At 46.2% G+C, this 13,164-nt stretch overlaps 1 protein-coding gene across 2 annotated transcripts in view; it reads left to right on the forward strand.

Moving 5' to 3' along the window:
* LOC126869551 (homeobox protein aristaless-like) overlaps window positions 1-13,164 on the forward strand; it is a 62,672-nt gene that overhangs the window by 25,229 nt on the left and 24,279 nt on the right. The gene's annotated exons all lie outside the window — the stretch shown is intronic.

Consider the following 13,164-nt stretch of genomic DNA (forward strand, 5'->3'; position numbering starts at 1 on the left):
CGTATCGAGGTACCGAGGTTTCTCTTTTGGTAGCTCGATATCTATATCAGCTTTCGATCCTGTCCAGGCATATACCGAAACGATTCCGTGGCTTTCTCGTCGACAACGAGCTGCTCTCTTTCGGTAAAATCCCGATACGAAGCACGTTGCTTTGATACGAAGAAGTAGAAAAACACCTGCGACCAGCATACATCCATAAATTATATGTAAAATTCCAAAGTAACTCGAAGGTTATCAAGTTTTTACACAAAGGTAGGAGAAAGAAATAGTCAGTTATTGGTCGGCCGTCTAACACAAAAAGTCTTATTTAATTAAGCACTGTTAATGGCGGGTGTTCCACGCGTACGCGCTCGGAGGTCCACGAGTTCGAATTAACTTCGGAGTTTCTTACACCTCGAAACGATTCCTGGGCAGACGAGTCGTGGAAAGGGGACGACGACGGGGGAACGAAGAGGCTGTGGCAACCTGGAGAACTCATCCGGTCGATGATTCGGCGTAATGGGGTAGCGCCGTAGGGGGCGTGGCCCCTGCTAATGACATCATCGTGACGTAATCGTTTCCTTTCAGTCATTGTGTATACAGACACGGCAAGAACAACACCGTGAAAACATGATCACAATGGGCGATGATCGTCCGTCGACGCCGGCACGATACCCGTGAGACGACTGCCCAACAAATATAATCCCAAATACCTTCCTTTCGACTATAAATCACGTTACGTAGTTCGTTCGTACGACGAGCCGAGCCACGTTCCAAGATTCGATTTTAAGTTTTCACTTCGAAGATTTACAATTAGTTGGACGTTCGTCCGACGACGACATATTGGAAGTTGCTCGTCGATCGTCCCGAATATTATTCATTTTATCTTCCTTCTAACGATAAATTAAATACGGTAAGCAATCGATCAGCGAAACTTGAAAGTTTTGGTAGTTGAAGTTACGAACTGAGTGTCAGTTCAATTGAGAGAAAGACACGGTGGTGCGCGTAGTTGTGCCGCATGTCAATGGCATCGATCAATGCCGGTTCTCGCGATGGTGTAATTTACAACGACTCGGTTACATCTTGAAAAAAGCAACGACGATCGAGCATAGTTGTCAAAATTGCAAAACGATCGCACTCGTTTTAATTAAAATATCGTTAAACCTGAGCGAGAAGCGCGATATCTGGTCGAATCGGCAGATCCGAATCTCAATTTCCTGTTTTCTTTCGCCAAATAACCGCGATAATTTATTGTTTGTAACGGGAGATTAAGTGATAATACGTTCAATAATCTCCGGGCTTGGATGGATCACGTGAATCGCCAGAAGGAACGAAAGTAGCTCGGGGATAATTATTTGTAGCCGCGGTTAACCGTATGTAATTTCGAGAGTCGGTAGCAGCAATCGATCATCGAGATCAGATACACGAGTCTGGAGGATAGCGGACCTTCTTCGATGGAGGAGGTGCTCCGTGAAACTGAAGATAAGCTCGCCGCATGGGGTACCCGTAATTATCGAGACAAGAACGGTCAATGATCTTTCCGAAGCAACTCGTTTCGCCGCGTCATCGATATCGCGCGACTTCGATTCCACGGTCTTCGACATTCCAAAGCTCGGGCGCGCCGTTCGTTTCGACGAAATTTTGATCGAAAGTCTGGACCGCTGTACGAAGATCTGATTCTTCCGAAACGCAGATTCACATACGCTTTATCGGACAAATTACCGTGGCACCGCTACCGATTTGCCCAATCAATCTGTCGAATGCGTTTCAGACGCGTCGATGATGGTTCGATCGAACTTCTTCATCGGTCGGTATTTATTACACCGCGCAACTGCTTACTAATGAGCCTGATTCCATGCTCGAACAGCGTATTAACTAGATCGTGAGAAGTCAAGATTTCGGAGTTATACCTGAAGCAACTTAATAGTTTGGATTACGTAGTGGAGGAAAATGACTCATCCAGGCGTCGGAATAATCATCGGAATCGAACGAGAGAAAAAGCGTATTCTCTAGCACAATTCGAATCTCCTTCTCGGTGACAAAACCACGGTCTACGTCGAATCTTCGACTTAGATCGCTTCTTTCTTATCTCGCGCTCCTCTCTTCGGCTCATTGGCGCGTATTTGAAACGATCGAGCGAAATATCGAAGAGGAAATGGTCCGGTTGCCATTTTCAACCGGGCTCGGGGAACCTTTGGGATTTGGTCTGTGGACGAGGTAAAAGAAGAGTCGTGGCACGTTGCAGGGGAAGGTAAAGAGCAAAGAGAAAAGGAGAAAGCGAGAGAAAAGAAAAGAGGAGAGAAGAGAAGGCGTAGCCATAGAACAGCGTCGATTGGCGCCGGTGCACGCTGTTAGGATTGGCTGTGCGAGGAGAGTCGAGGCGGGTCGCGATTCGAAGGCGGGCGTTTCAAAACGACTGGTTCACCCAACGACCCACGGCAAGGTGGACGTGTACCAGCACCAGCACCAGCGCGAACCATTTGAAAGTTCCGGACACAGTGGGGGAAGTTACCTTGCCGTCTCTTCCATCCAGCTATCCGACCGAGGAAACGGCCCCACACACCGGTTCGCGCAGCCGCAGCGTACGCCTCTCGCTTCTTCCAAACGCGAGCAAAGCCGTTCCAGTGCGCGTCGATCTTTTCCTATTTCTTCTCTTTCCCCGTTCGCCTCGTTTTCCATGCGCGTCCGCGTCCATGCTTTCCATTTCGTACCGACTGTCGCCGATTCGTCGTGCTGTTGTCGAGTTGTCGTCATCGCGATATCAGGAAGATTCGCCGGTGACTTTATCCGTGGACCTCAAGGTGCGTGAACGAACGTCAGTCGTAGTCGTGGACGAGCTGTGCGATAGTCAAGTGTTTCTATTTTGTTCGACAACTGTGTTCGAGAAGACCAATCGAGGTGATCGGCCTCAACCAGAACAACCCTGTCGACGCATCAAGGTTGGTAAACTCCGTTACCGCACCGTTTTCTTTTTCTTATCTTCTCCCATTGCTTCGTTATCTCCTTTTATCGTCTACTATCGTCAGAGCTTACTTCTTCGTTTTCTCATCTGCTCGTTTACCCGTTTCCTCGTTTCGCGTTTGTACAGTCGATTTACGCCTTAATGAAATTTATCGCGGACTACAATACCGACGAACGTAAACCGCGGGAAACGCGATAATGAAACTTTACGTTCGCGTTTATTACGACATACCCCGCCCGTTAAAATACCATTCGGTTTTACGGCTCGATAACTCAGCATTCTAACTACCTATCCCTGCGATCCACCAATTACGTATTTCGTACAACAACAGACGTACATTTGTATTTCGATATTTGGTTAATTAATACGACGCGACTCGTTTACGACAAGGATCTTTACTTAAACTTTATCGTACAACATTTATCTACTTACGTAACTCTATGCTCAATGAGATATTGTTTGCTCATTACCCTTGCTAACGCAACGTTCTTGTAACGTTTATCGGTTTGACGTGACGGAAAGGTAAATCATATTCGCGTATATCCAGAGCAAAGAGAAAGGCGGTCTTTTACCGTCGGACTTGGCTCTTCTCGGCCAGACAACGCTTTCCTTCCTAATTGCCTTCATTCACAAACACTCGTTGTCCGTTTGCAGTGTGCTTTCTTGTTCCGAGAACTGGCAATTACAGCCTTAGAGCGATCGTTATCCTACTCCTGTGACAATTTCCGTCTAAGCGTAATAAATTACGGGAGCGCTATACTTTTATACGTAGATCGGACGATAAGCAACAATACAATATAAATACGTGGCATGTAGATGACAATTTGTCAAACAGTCACCGTGTCGAGAATGAATTATCGTAGAGTCTAACCTGAAGAAATCGAACGATAGATAGACCGCGAAATAATTATGACACGGAAGAACAATTGTCGCGGCAAATTCCCGCAAACGTTGCGAATAAAATTCCGATACGTCGAAGTAAGGATGTAGCTGCGATGCGAGAACCGAAGAACAATTGTGCTGCGGTTTTTTTATGACGTGATTAGCTCGCCCTTCGGTGAGATTATGAGTAATGCGTTCTTTAGCACGTTCTCCGCCAGTGGTTCTCGTTCTACCTCTTTCATCCGGTGCCTCTTTGCCCTCCTACCCGCCTCTTGTCCTTTCGGGAAGCTGATAGAGACCAGCTTTCTCGGCTCGGTCGTCCCATTAGCGTAATGGCTCTTGCCGTATAGTCTTCGCATTTAACCCGCCGAATTCTCGCTCGTCTCTTCTCCACACATAATTTCTTCCCCGCGTTCTGAACGTTTCTTAAAATTTTCCTCCTCTTCCCACTCTGTCTGCTCTACGCTCTCGTACTTGCTTTTACATCCTGCTTTCTTCCTATTCTGGTTAAGTACGCTCTTTCCTCCTCCTCCGCCCCTGTGTTCGGCCATAAATTTCCGCGGTCGAAGCTCCTTCCGGTTTCCATCGACGTCCGTTTACGGACTTTCGAGATCCTTGGCTGGGATAACGAAGAACAAACTTCCTGGTTGACCGTGCAAAAGCGACATTTTCGACGCCTACATTCTCGTGCTTTCGTTTACTTCCCGTTATCGTGCCATTTTTGACAGCAGTTCTTCGCGGAAGCTTCAATTTGCTGGCTCGAGCTGTACGCGAACAGAATCGAAACGAAGAACGACGGTTCAGCTCCTAACAACTTCTATGAGTGACTGTACCTACTGCTTGCCAGTACTAAAGTATAAGTTCCGATAGCGAGGGCAGGTTTTAATAAGAGAAGGATTGAGAGGTTCCCGTACCTGCACTACCACGAACCGGTGGGCTCTTTGGCTGTCGCGGGACGAGCAGATAGCAACAATAAATAACTTGTCGTCCCTGTGCTGGCTAAAAGCATCCTACCGATCCTCGTGCGGTGGCCACCTTCACCGCCGTACTCGCTCCAACCGTCTACGCATATCGCCGCTTGTCTTTCTGCGTTTACCGCGATATCGTTTCGCATCGTGCCTATCCTAGCCGGCACGATAATCGCGGGAACGAGAAACGATATATGCCACCGCTACACTTTCCATTTAACGAAAGATATATTTCTAACGACGAGGAAATCGCGCGATTCTCGTCAATCGGTTGAACGCCTTTCATTATCGACATTGTCGGCGACGTCGCGAAATCTCGTTGCGCAACGTGGTTCGAGAGAGACCAGACGGAAGTGGAGCAGGAGAGCGTTAAATTTGGTTAATTACCAACGAAGAGCTCGTGAAATCCTTTTGCAAGCACCGCGAAGGTACGAGAGTAATTAAAGAGATTTGCAACGGGCGTTTTTGCAAACCGCAAATAACCATGCAAACCGTGAGAGAGGCTCGGTACGCTCGAGCTTTCTCAACGCACGCACACATCATCGTTCTTACCACCGTACACATGCATCCTACTGTTTTGCACGAGTGGCCGAGGGATCAGCATTTCGAAATCTCGGATAGCGTGAATTTAACGTTCGGCCTGGGCACGGTCGATAACGTATTTGGACGTTGCTGGAAATCGTTTTTTGCTCCCATTGATTACCAGAAAACCCGGGTAATTGGATACTCGTTTGAAATCGTAGTACGATATCCACGGTAAATCGAATTTCCAATGTGATTTTCCGTAGATGTTTCGAGCTGCCGCCGCCTTGATTACGTTACGGAAGAACATTCTTTCTAGCGAAGGAGTTGCTTCGGCTGGTTCGTGACTCAAACGTCAGGGAAAGCTAGGCGGGACCGGGAACGTTGTTTTTCTGCTGTTCGAGCCGATAATTCCCGCTCGCTTATTAATCGAGAAACGGCAATATTCTGAATATACAAATTGCGGCTACGATAAGAGCGTTCAGAAATCAGGCGCATTAATCGGCAAACGATAATAATCGTTATGCCTTATTCGTGGTAATTACCGGTGACGATAATGTAGTACAGCCACGCTTGTAATCACATACTGCCTCGCGGATGTTGCACGAATCCGGCAAACGAACGCGACGCCAATGACAGGCATTAACGAGCGAATTTACGAGCTAGCGGATTATTAAATTTCCAGTGAAAACACATTTTTCGATATGGCGAACGCCGTTTCGAACGAGGCTAAAGAGAAAAACGATGCGTACCGCGACGTCGGGTCTACGAGAGGAAACCGGCAGAGATAAAGCAACTGGAGCGGAATAGAGGAATAGAAGAAAACAGGCGGGGAAAAAGAAATGATTGACCGGGGGTTGTAAAAGGTTTACGGCTTGGTCGACCGCCCTATTATTTAGGAGAGGGTGATTCGTTCGGTTGCCATTCAGTTGCGACCACTTTTGTTCGGTTTTCAGTATTCTGGCGTAACTCTGGCGTTCTCTTTCTCTCTCTTCGTCTTGGCGTCGGGGCGAAACGCGCGCATCGAACTTAACTACAGGCTATCGATAACTGCCATTTACCAGACTGCGTCACTTCCGGTTCCCGAAGCGACCACTACCGTTTACGAGTTTACAATCGGATGGGTAACCGCGTTCCGGGCCCTTGTTCGTCGAAAAAGCGCGTCAGTGGCGGAGTCGAACGTGCCATCGCACAGCATCTTCGTTCAAAACCGATTTCTTTTTCCGCTGGCCGTTTTCTTTACGACATTTACATCGTTCGGTTACACCATTATACGCCATCATACTTTCTTAACGGTACGCGGGTTGTCGTTCGCTGAGATAGTATAAAGAGGGGAAACTCAATGAGGCGATAATGAGTTTCTCTCGTTCGCTTAAAATAGAAAAACGGAAATCTCCGTTTTAAAGTTGATTCGACATTATTGTTGATCGGTAATTCGATTATCGCGACGATTAGATACGCGTTGAATGACTTGTCCTGAGTCTCCGTGTTGAAACTCGTTGTCTAACGATTTCATTTGCCTTGTTAGGCGTGCAGTAGCTCGGCATAAAAACCAAGACCGTTCTATTTTATATTACTTCGGCTATTAAATAACCGGTTTATTAACAAGCTATAACAATTTTATCGTGCTCACCATCTAAATTCTAAACAGGCTCCACTGTCATTTGCACATCATTGCATACGCGTTTTCCACTCTTCGAGAAGTTCTGTAGAGACGCCTTCGTCGAGATATTCATCAACTGGTCCGTCGTCTTTACCTCCACTTCCTGCGAACAGTGCCATCCATATACATGTTTGTCGCTTTCAGGAAAGAAATAAGACGCGAGGTGACAAATTCGAGGAATATAATAGGCTGTCATAGCGAATACTAATTTGTACGGATTCGAACGATGTTTGAAAAAGTACGTGGGTATATATTTAGTATACAGTACATATATAGTATACGAATGTCCAAATGGATAATGGCTTTACGTTCACCTTACGATACCTCATCGTGTTATTTATCGTCTTTACTTCCTTTCAATACTGTTTATAGCAGATACAGTATAGCTACAGGCAATATTTGCTGATTCGCATTAAGGAACACACACGTACGGTTCTTTTCCTGATACTATGCTAACGAGAGGATGCTTGGATGACCGACATAGCCGTTCCTTTCGTCCAACAATTATACGCTTAATCCGCGTACGCTCGGCCTGGTTTTAATAAGTTTATGCTCTAATTAACGTAGTATTGCTCGTTCGCGAAACTTGACGAGTATTTTACGCATTGCGCTAACAGCGGATAATAATCGGATGGAAAAACAGCGAGAGTAAATAATTCACGCCACTATAAAGCTGTTCTCCATGCTCGAACGATCACAGGGTTTTTCTCCCTTGCGCGTACTCACCGTCGACCGCAACAATTATTGTTACCACGTTTGTATCTCGACCAAAGCGTCGATAGCGTTAACAGGAACTCATTATCGCGTGCATCTTCGTAAATCCCTCGGTACCTCCTCCTCGATTACAGTAGATTGACCCCGGACAGCGGCAGCCAACCGAACCAAATCAACAAATAAACTACGGACAGATACGGCTGCTTCGTTTTTTACTCCTCGGGTCCGTGTCGAAACATCCAATCAACGCCGTGAACCATTATCGACGATCAAACAGACAATCGAGTTATACAAGCCGTTTCAAGAAGCTGAGATCAAACGCGACGAGTAATATGGTACTCGCCGAAACGTGCGCAAAGTCTCGAGCAAATGGTAGGTTTAATCAGCAGATTCGACGACAGAGGAAATTTTCATCGATTATGCATCGTTTATCCTCTGTCTGTTACGTGTGCTCAATGTAATCGCCGCCTATTTTTTCATGTAATCACGCATTCGTTGAGAGATCTTCGATTCTAATGAGGTAAATTCATTCATTGAAGCACGCTCTTTAATAAAATATGCCTACTTTGATGAAAGACACGTGCAGCAGACTTTAAACAGACTATATACATATAGACAAAGTGTGTGTATATGTATGCGTATATATTACGCATACTATATATACTATACACGTAACTTTGTAGCAAACGATATTTATACATATCACATAGTACTTGCTACATATTTATTCGGGCTTTTTTATTTACAACGAACAAGATATGTTACACGTTCCTCGAGTTTGACCCCAACGTTTTGAGAGACATCACAGTCTATATAAATAACGTGAATTAAAATACGTAGAATCCTGACACATCAACTAATCGAGTTTATTAGTTCAGGTAGCAAAAAAAAAATTCCGCTGACACAAATTCTCCCTCCTCTCGGTTCGTCTCTAGCGCTAAATCGAAAGCCGCTTAATCGCGTGCAAATTTATTCAGAGCAGCGAGTATTTTGTTTGCCGATAAATTGGCCGATTTCCTGCAAAAGGTGTACCAAAAAGGTAGGCGGATAGGATTGCGAGCGTGTTTAAGTGCGCGTTTTTTATTGCACCGTCTGTACGTTCGTTTGTATTAAAACGAAGTGACGCGTCGAAGAAAAAAAAATAACGGAAGAAAAATACCAGCCCCGATAACGTGGTGAGATGTAATATTACGAAGGAGAGACGGAAAATACAGAGTGGCGATACAGGTAGACGCGATTATTAGATGCTAAGCGGAGTGTTGAAAGTCAGAGGATGATTCGGCTTGGTTCGGCTTGCAGTGTCCGGCAAAGAGTGCACGATGCAGGTTCCGTTTCGTTAACCGTCCATCCCGTCCACCTGCGGAAAAACTGGCGAGGATATGCGGGCGCTATCTTCGTTTGCAGACAAATATACATAAATGTATAAGTGTACGTCGGTAAGCGTTACGCCAACTTGATGGAATACTCGATTAAACCGCGTGCCTCTCTACCCCTATTCTAGTCGATTAATAATCTAGCGTGGCTGAAAAATGCTCGCTTTCAGCTGGCAACCGCTGCCGGTGCGTATTATAAGTTATTAAATGAATTATCCTCAGCAACGTGTCACCCGTGGCGATTGTGCTATTCAAACGATATTATTAAAATACCGGCAATATCGTTAGACGATAACCATAATCCGTGTTCGTTACGACACGTTTGTCTTTTATCGATTACTTTGCATAACTTCCCGCGAACGACGGCTCGTCTAGCTACGTACGAGGCTGACGTTGATCGCGTCGTAAGAGGATACATCGGTTTAATGTCGTCCGGCGACGATCGTACTCGCGATGAACGCGTATGGCGGGCGAAAGCGGGATGAGAAGAGAGAAAAATAGGAAAACCATGGCCGTTTCGCGACAAATTGCTTTATGGCATCGGTCGACTCAGTCGCGACACTATACATTTCCATGTCGTAAAACCGTGTTATTTAAGGCTTCGATTAATTTTAGCCGGTGGAACGGGTTCGCGCGATTCTATCGGCCGGGTGCCTCGGCGTCGGTTGAAATCGGCTGGAATGCGTCTGAATTGGCGTCTGCTTGCCAATCTAGAAACGCGTCGTGGCTAACTTTTAATTACGTCGAACGCATCGAGCGTTATATCTATCTGGAGTTGCACTCGGTGTAGTACCTCGGCAATATAACGCAGATATCGAAGGCATTAAGCGAATTTAGATAAGTCGGTGGTGAACGGTATAGACGAGGCGAGAGGGGAAGCAAGGGTGAAACGGTGGTTGGGTGATGGCGAGGCAGCGATGCGAAATCGCTAAACGAAATCACGAAACTTGGTCGTAAGAAGATGCGAAATGGTAGAGACAGCTGATATACATGGGATAGGCAGGGCAGAGGCTTGGACCAGGGGTTGTCATTAACTGGGAGCTCACTCGAGAGATAACCACTACCTGCCACCATACCTGCGCTCATTTTCCTCGCTATCCCCCTCTCGTTGTCCGCTCGCAACTTGCTTCGGCTCATTACAAAAAGCACGTGAGTTCGCTGCTGGCTATTTATTTCCGAATGGTGCATATCACTTTTCGTAATGGGCCCCGCGAAATTAAAAGTATGCCCTCGGGCACCGAATCGTGCACGCATACCGTTGCATATCATACGGATGCAGCCCACGAGGCCGATACGCGCGCCCTTTCCTCTCTTTTTTTTCTTCTGCATCCCGTGTCCCCCTTTTCCTCCATCGTTTCGCGTATATCCCGTCACTCCTTCAACACGTAATCGTTCTCGGTAATTCAATTTCGATCCTGCGTACTCGCGAATATTAATGCAACTATCGTTTTCTTTCTTCAACGTTGATCCCAAGTAAGTTTTTGCTGGCGCTAAATTTAATTAACCAGCGAAAGTGTATCGATCAGTTTTCGAGGATCCGTCGCGCTCGTTTCATTAATTGTAAAGTCAGTGTCAGTCAGATCGGACAGGGGAAGGTCAGGGTTCATCGCACACCTTTCTTCACGGGCAGCTGCGTTCCTTCCATTAACAAACATCCGTGTTCCAAGATGTTCGACTCCTTTTCTGTTCTTTAGCTTCGTTGCTGGCTAGCTCGTGGAATGCAGCCATGCATGTGAACGAAGCCTGCGCGTAGGACGATGACAAGCAGAGGAAATGAAATTTTGTGGCTAATTGAGTTTAAACGTGGTAGTCTAGCCTTTCCGTAATCGTACAGGTGTTTTCCTCTAGCTAATGCGACCTCGGAACACGCCCCTTTGGAAAAACCACGGCGAGTCCAGATGGGATAAAATTAATACCGTCCGTTCCGTTCGGTCGTATTTTATCCGGCGGGGCGAAACGACACCTCGAACTCAAAGAAATTGTTTTCCAACGACTCGTTTCCATACTAGTTACGGTTGCTGCTGCAAAAACAGCTGACTCGTTCAGTCGTTTTGCACGACATCGCTATTTGCAATTTGCAACGTTCTTTGGTAACGTATGCTAATTTTATTATCTCAGCAACACTGTATTCAATATAGAATGCGCGCATGCAAATTGAAAGCTGTAAAAACGGTGTCGCGGTCTGTGCCTCGCGGGAAGCGAGCGAGATTATCATTTCTAATGTTGAATATGTAAATGCATAAATCGTTCGATGAATCGATGAAAACAAGGTGTTACGAGTAACCGAGGCCTAGAGCCAGTTCACACGTGCCAGTTTCCTGCATACGATAAATATATTGATTTACGGACGCTGCACAGAAGGGCAGCACTTTGACCAAAGGTACGCATAATTCGCAATTATCGAATTGGGGAACGCGCACGAGAAGTACGTTCTCTTCTCTCTCTCTCTCTCTCTCTCTTTTTCTCTCTCGCTATCTATCTATCTATCTATCTATCTATCTATCTATCTGTATATCTACCAATCTATCTTGCTCTTTCTCCATGATAATAACTGCGCGTAATTACAACGCGATGAAACGAGATATCGTTTCTATTTACGAGCCAAAGCAGCTTTCTTATCACTTCCGCGTGCATACTCGCCCCGCAGGAAGTCGATCGAACCATCGACCAAAAGGTATAAAATGTCTACGCGTATATCTGTCGAGATTTTTCTCTTTCCTGGAAAAAGAATACGAACACGGCAGGTCGACCATCGAAAAGTAGAAAAATATATCAGCGCGTCTCACTTGCAATTTCCGATTTCTTGGAACAAGGTATACATGTCCGGATGTGAAACGGAGTGGGTAACCGGATTAAAGGTATCGCTAGTTTTGTCGAGCATGTGACCGTACGAGCGGACGTCTTCATCAGGGAACTACCAATCAGGATGTGTGCTCGTGGACAAAAAGTGGACGGTCCATCTGAAGAAAGAAGCAAATAGAAGGCAAAGGATACAGAAGAAGAGAGAGAGAGAGAGAGAGAGAGAGAGAGAGATAAAGCTAGAGGAGAGAAGAATGAAAGGAAATATACGAGGGACAGAAGTCGTGAGGGACGTGGCTGAAAAGCTTTTAATGGCACCAACGGGCAATGAGAAGACGATCGAGCGGGTAGCTCGAGTCGAGGGAACAATTACCGCAAAACGACGCCGTGGTCGATCTTACGGCTCGTCCAAGTGGAAATCGGAGCGTACGAAAGGCGGGCAAAAAGCGCGAGGTAGGCAGCGTGTCATCGCCGATGGCGCGCGCCTCCCTCTTTAATTCATGAACCGAACGGCAGCTACGAGAACAGAAGATCGGAAGGCAACCGATGATCGGCAACCCGATAATCTTCCAGACTTTCTTGCCTGCCTAGCCGCGGCGTACAGTTGACAGTTGGGGAATCCGCGCGCGGCTTCGATCCTATAAGGTTCCGACACGGACGAAGAAACTTTAGTCGATTCCTCGAAGGTTGCCATGTTTAGGTCGAACACCTGTGCGGACTTTTATGGACGTCTTCCCACTCGGGGAACGACAGTCCCGATCGGAAAAAGAAATCGGTGCTCGAGTGTCGCCAGAAATGATGCATTAAGTGCTTCCGTCGCTCGAGCATCGCGCAAAAACGGCTCGACGCCGATCCGAATCGAGTGCGGCTATTTACGAGTCGAGAGGAAACATTTCAAAATCGTGCACAATTTCTTCGAATAACGTGCGAACGAACGAACGAGCACCATGACTCAACGTAATATAATAACACGCCGGGACGGCTTTGGGCACCGACGACGACGGTGTGCACCGATGCGTTCAACGACAGAATGGAAGAATAATGTCGGGGACAAAGCACTATTTGCTAGTGTGAAACGGTGATAAGTTGTAAAAGTGTGCTTCGTGCGCGACTACGTTGCGAAAGATAGTAGAAAGAGATAGTCTCGTAAGGTGAGTAATTCGAAAAATGGCCGTATTATTATTGTTACTTTTGTCGCGCTTATTATTGCTATTATTGTTATTATTATCGTTGCTACTATTATTATTATCGAGAGCGGAGTCCGCGACCCTAATTCGACCAGACTACGTTAAAAACCAATTG

Source organism: Bombus huntii, chromosome 9, assembly GCF_024542735.1.
Source record: "Bombus huntii isolate Logan2020A chromosome 9, iyBomHunt1.1, whole genome shotgun sequence".
Taxonomy (NCBI): Eukaryota; Metazoa; Arthropoda; class Insecta; order Hymenoptera; family Apidae; genus Bombus; species Bombus huntii.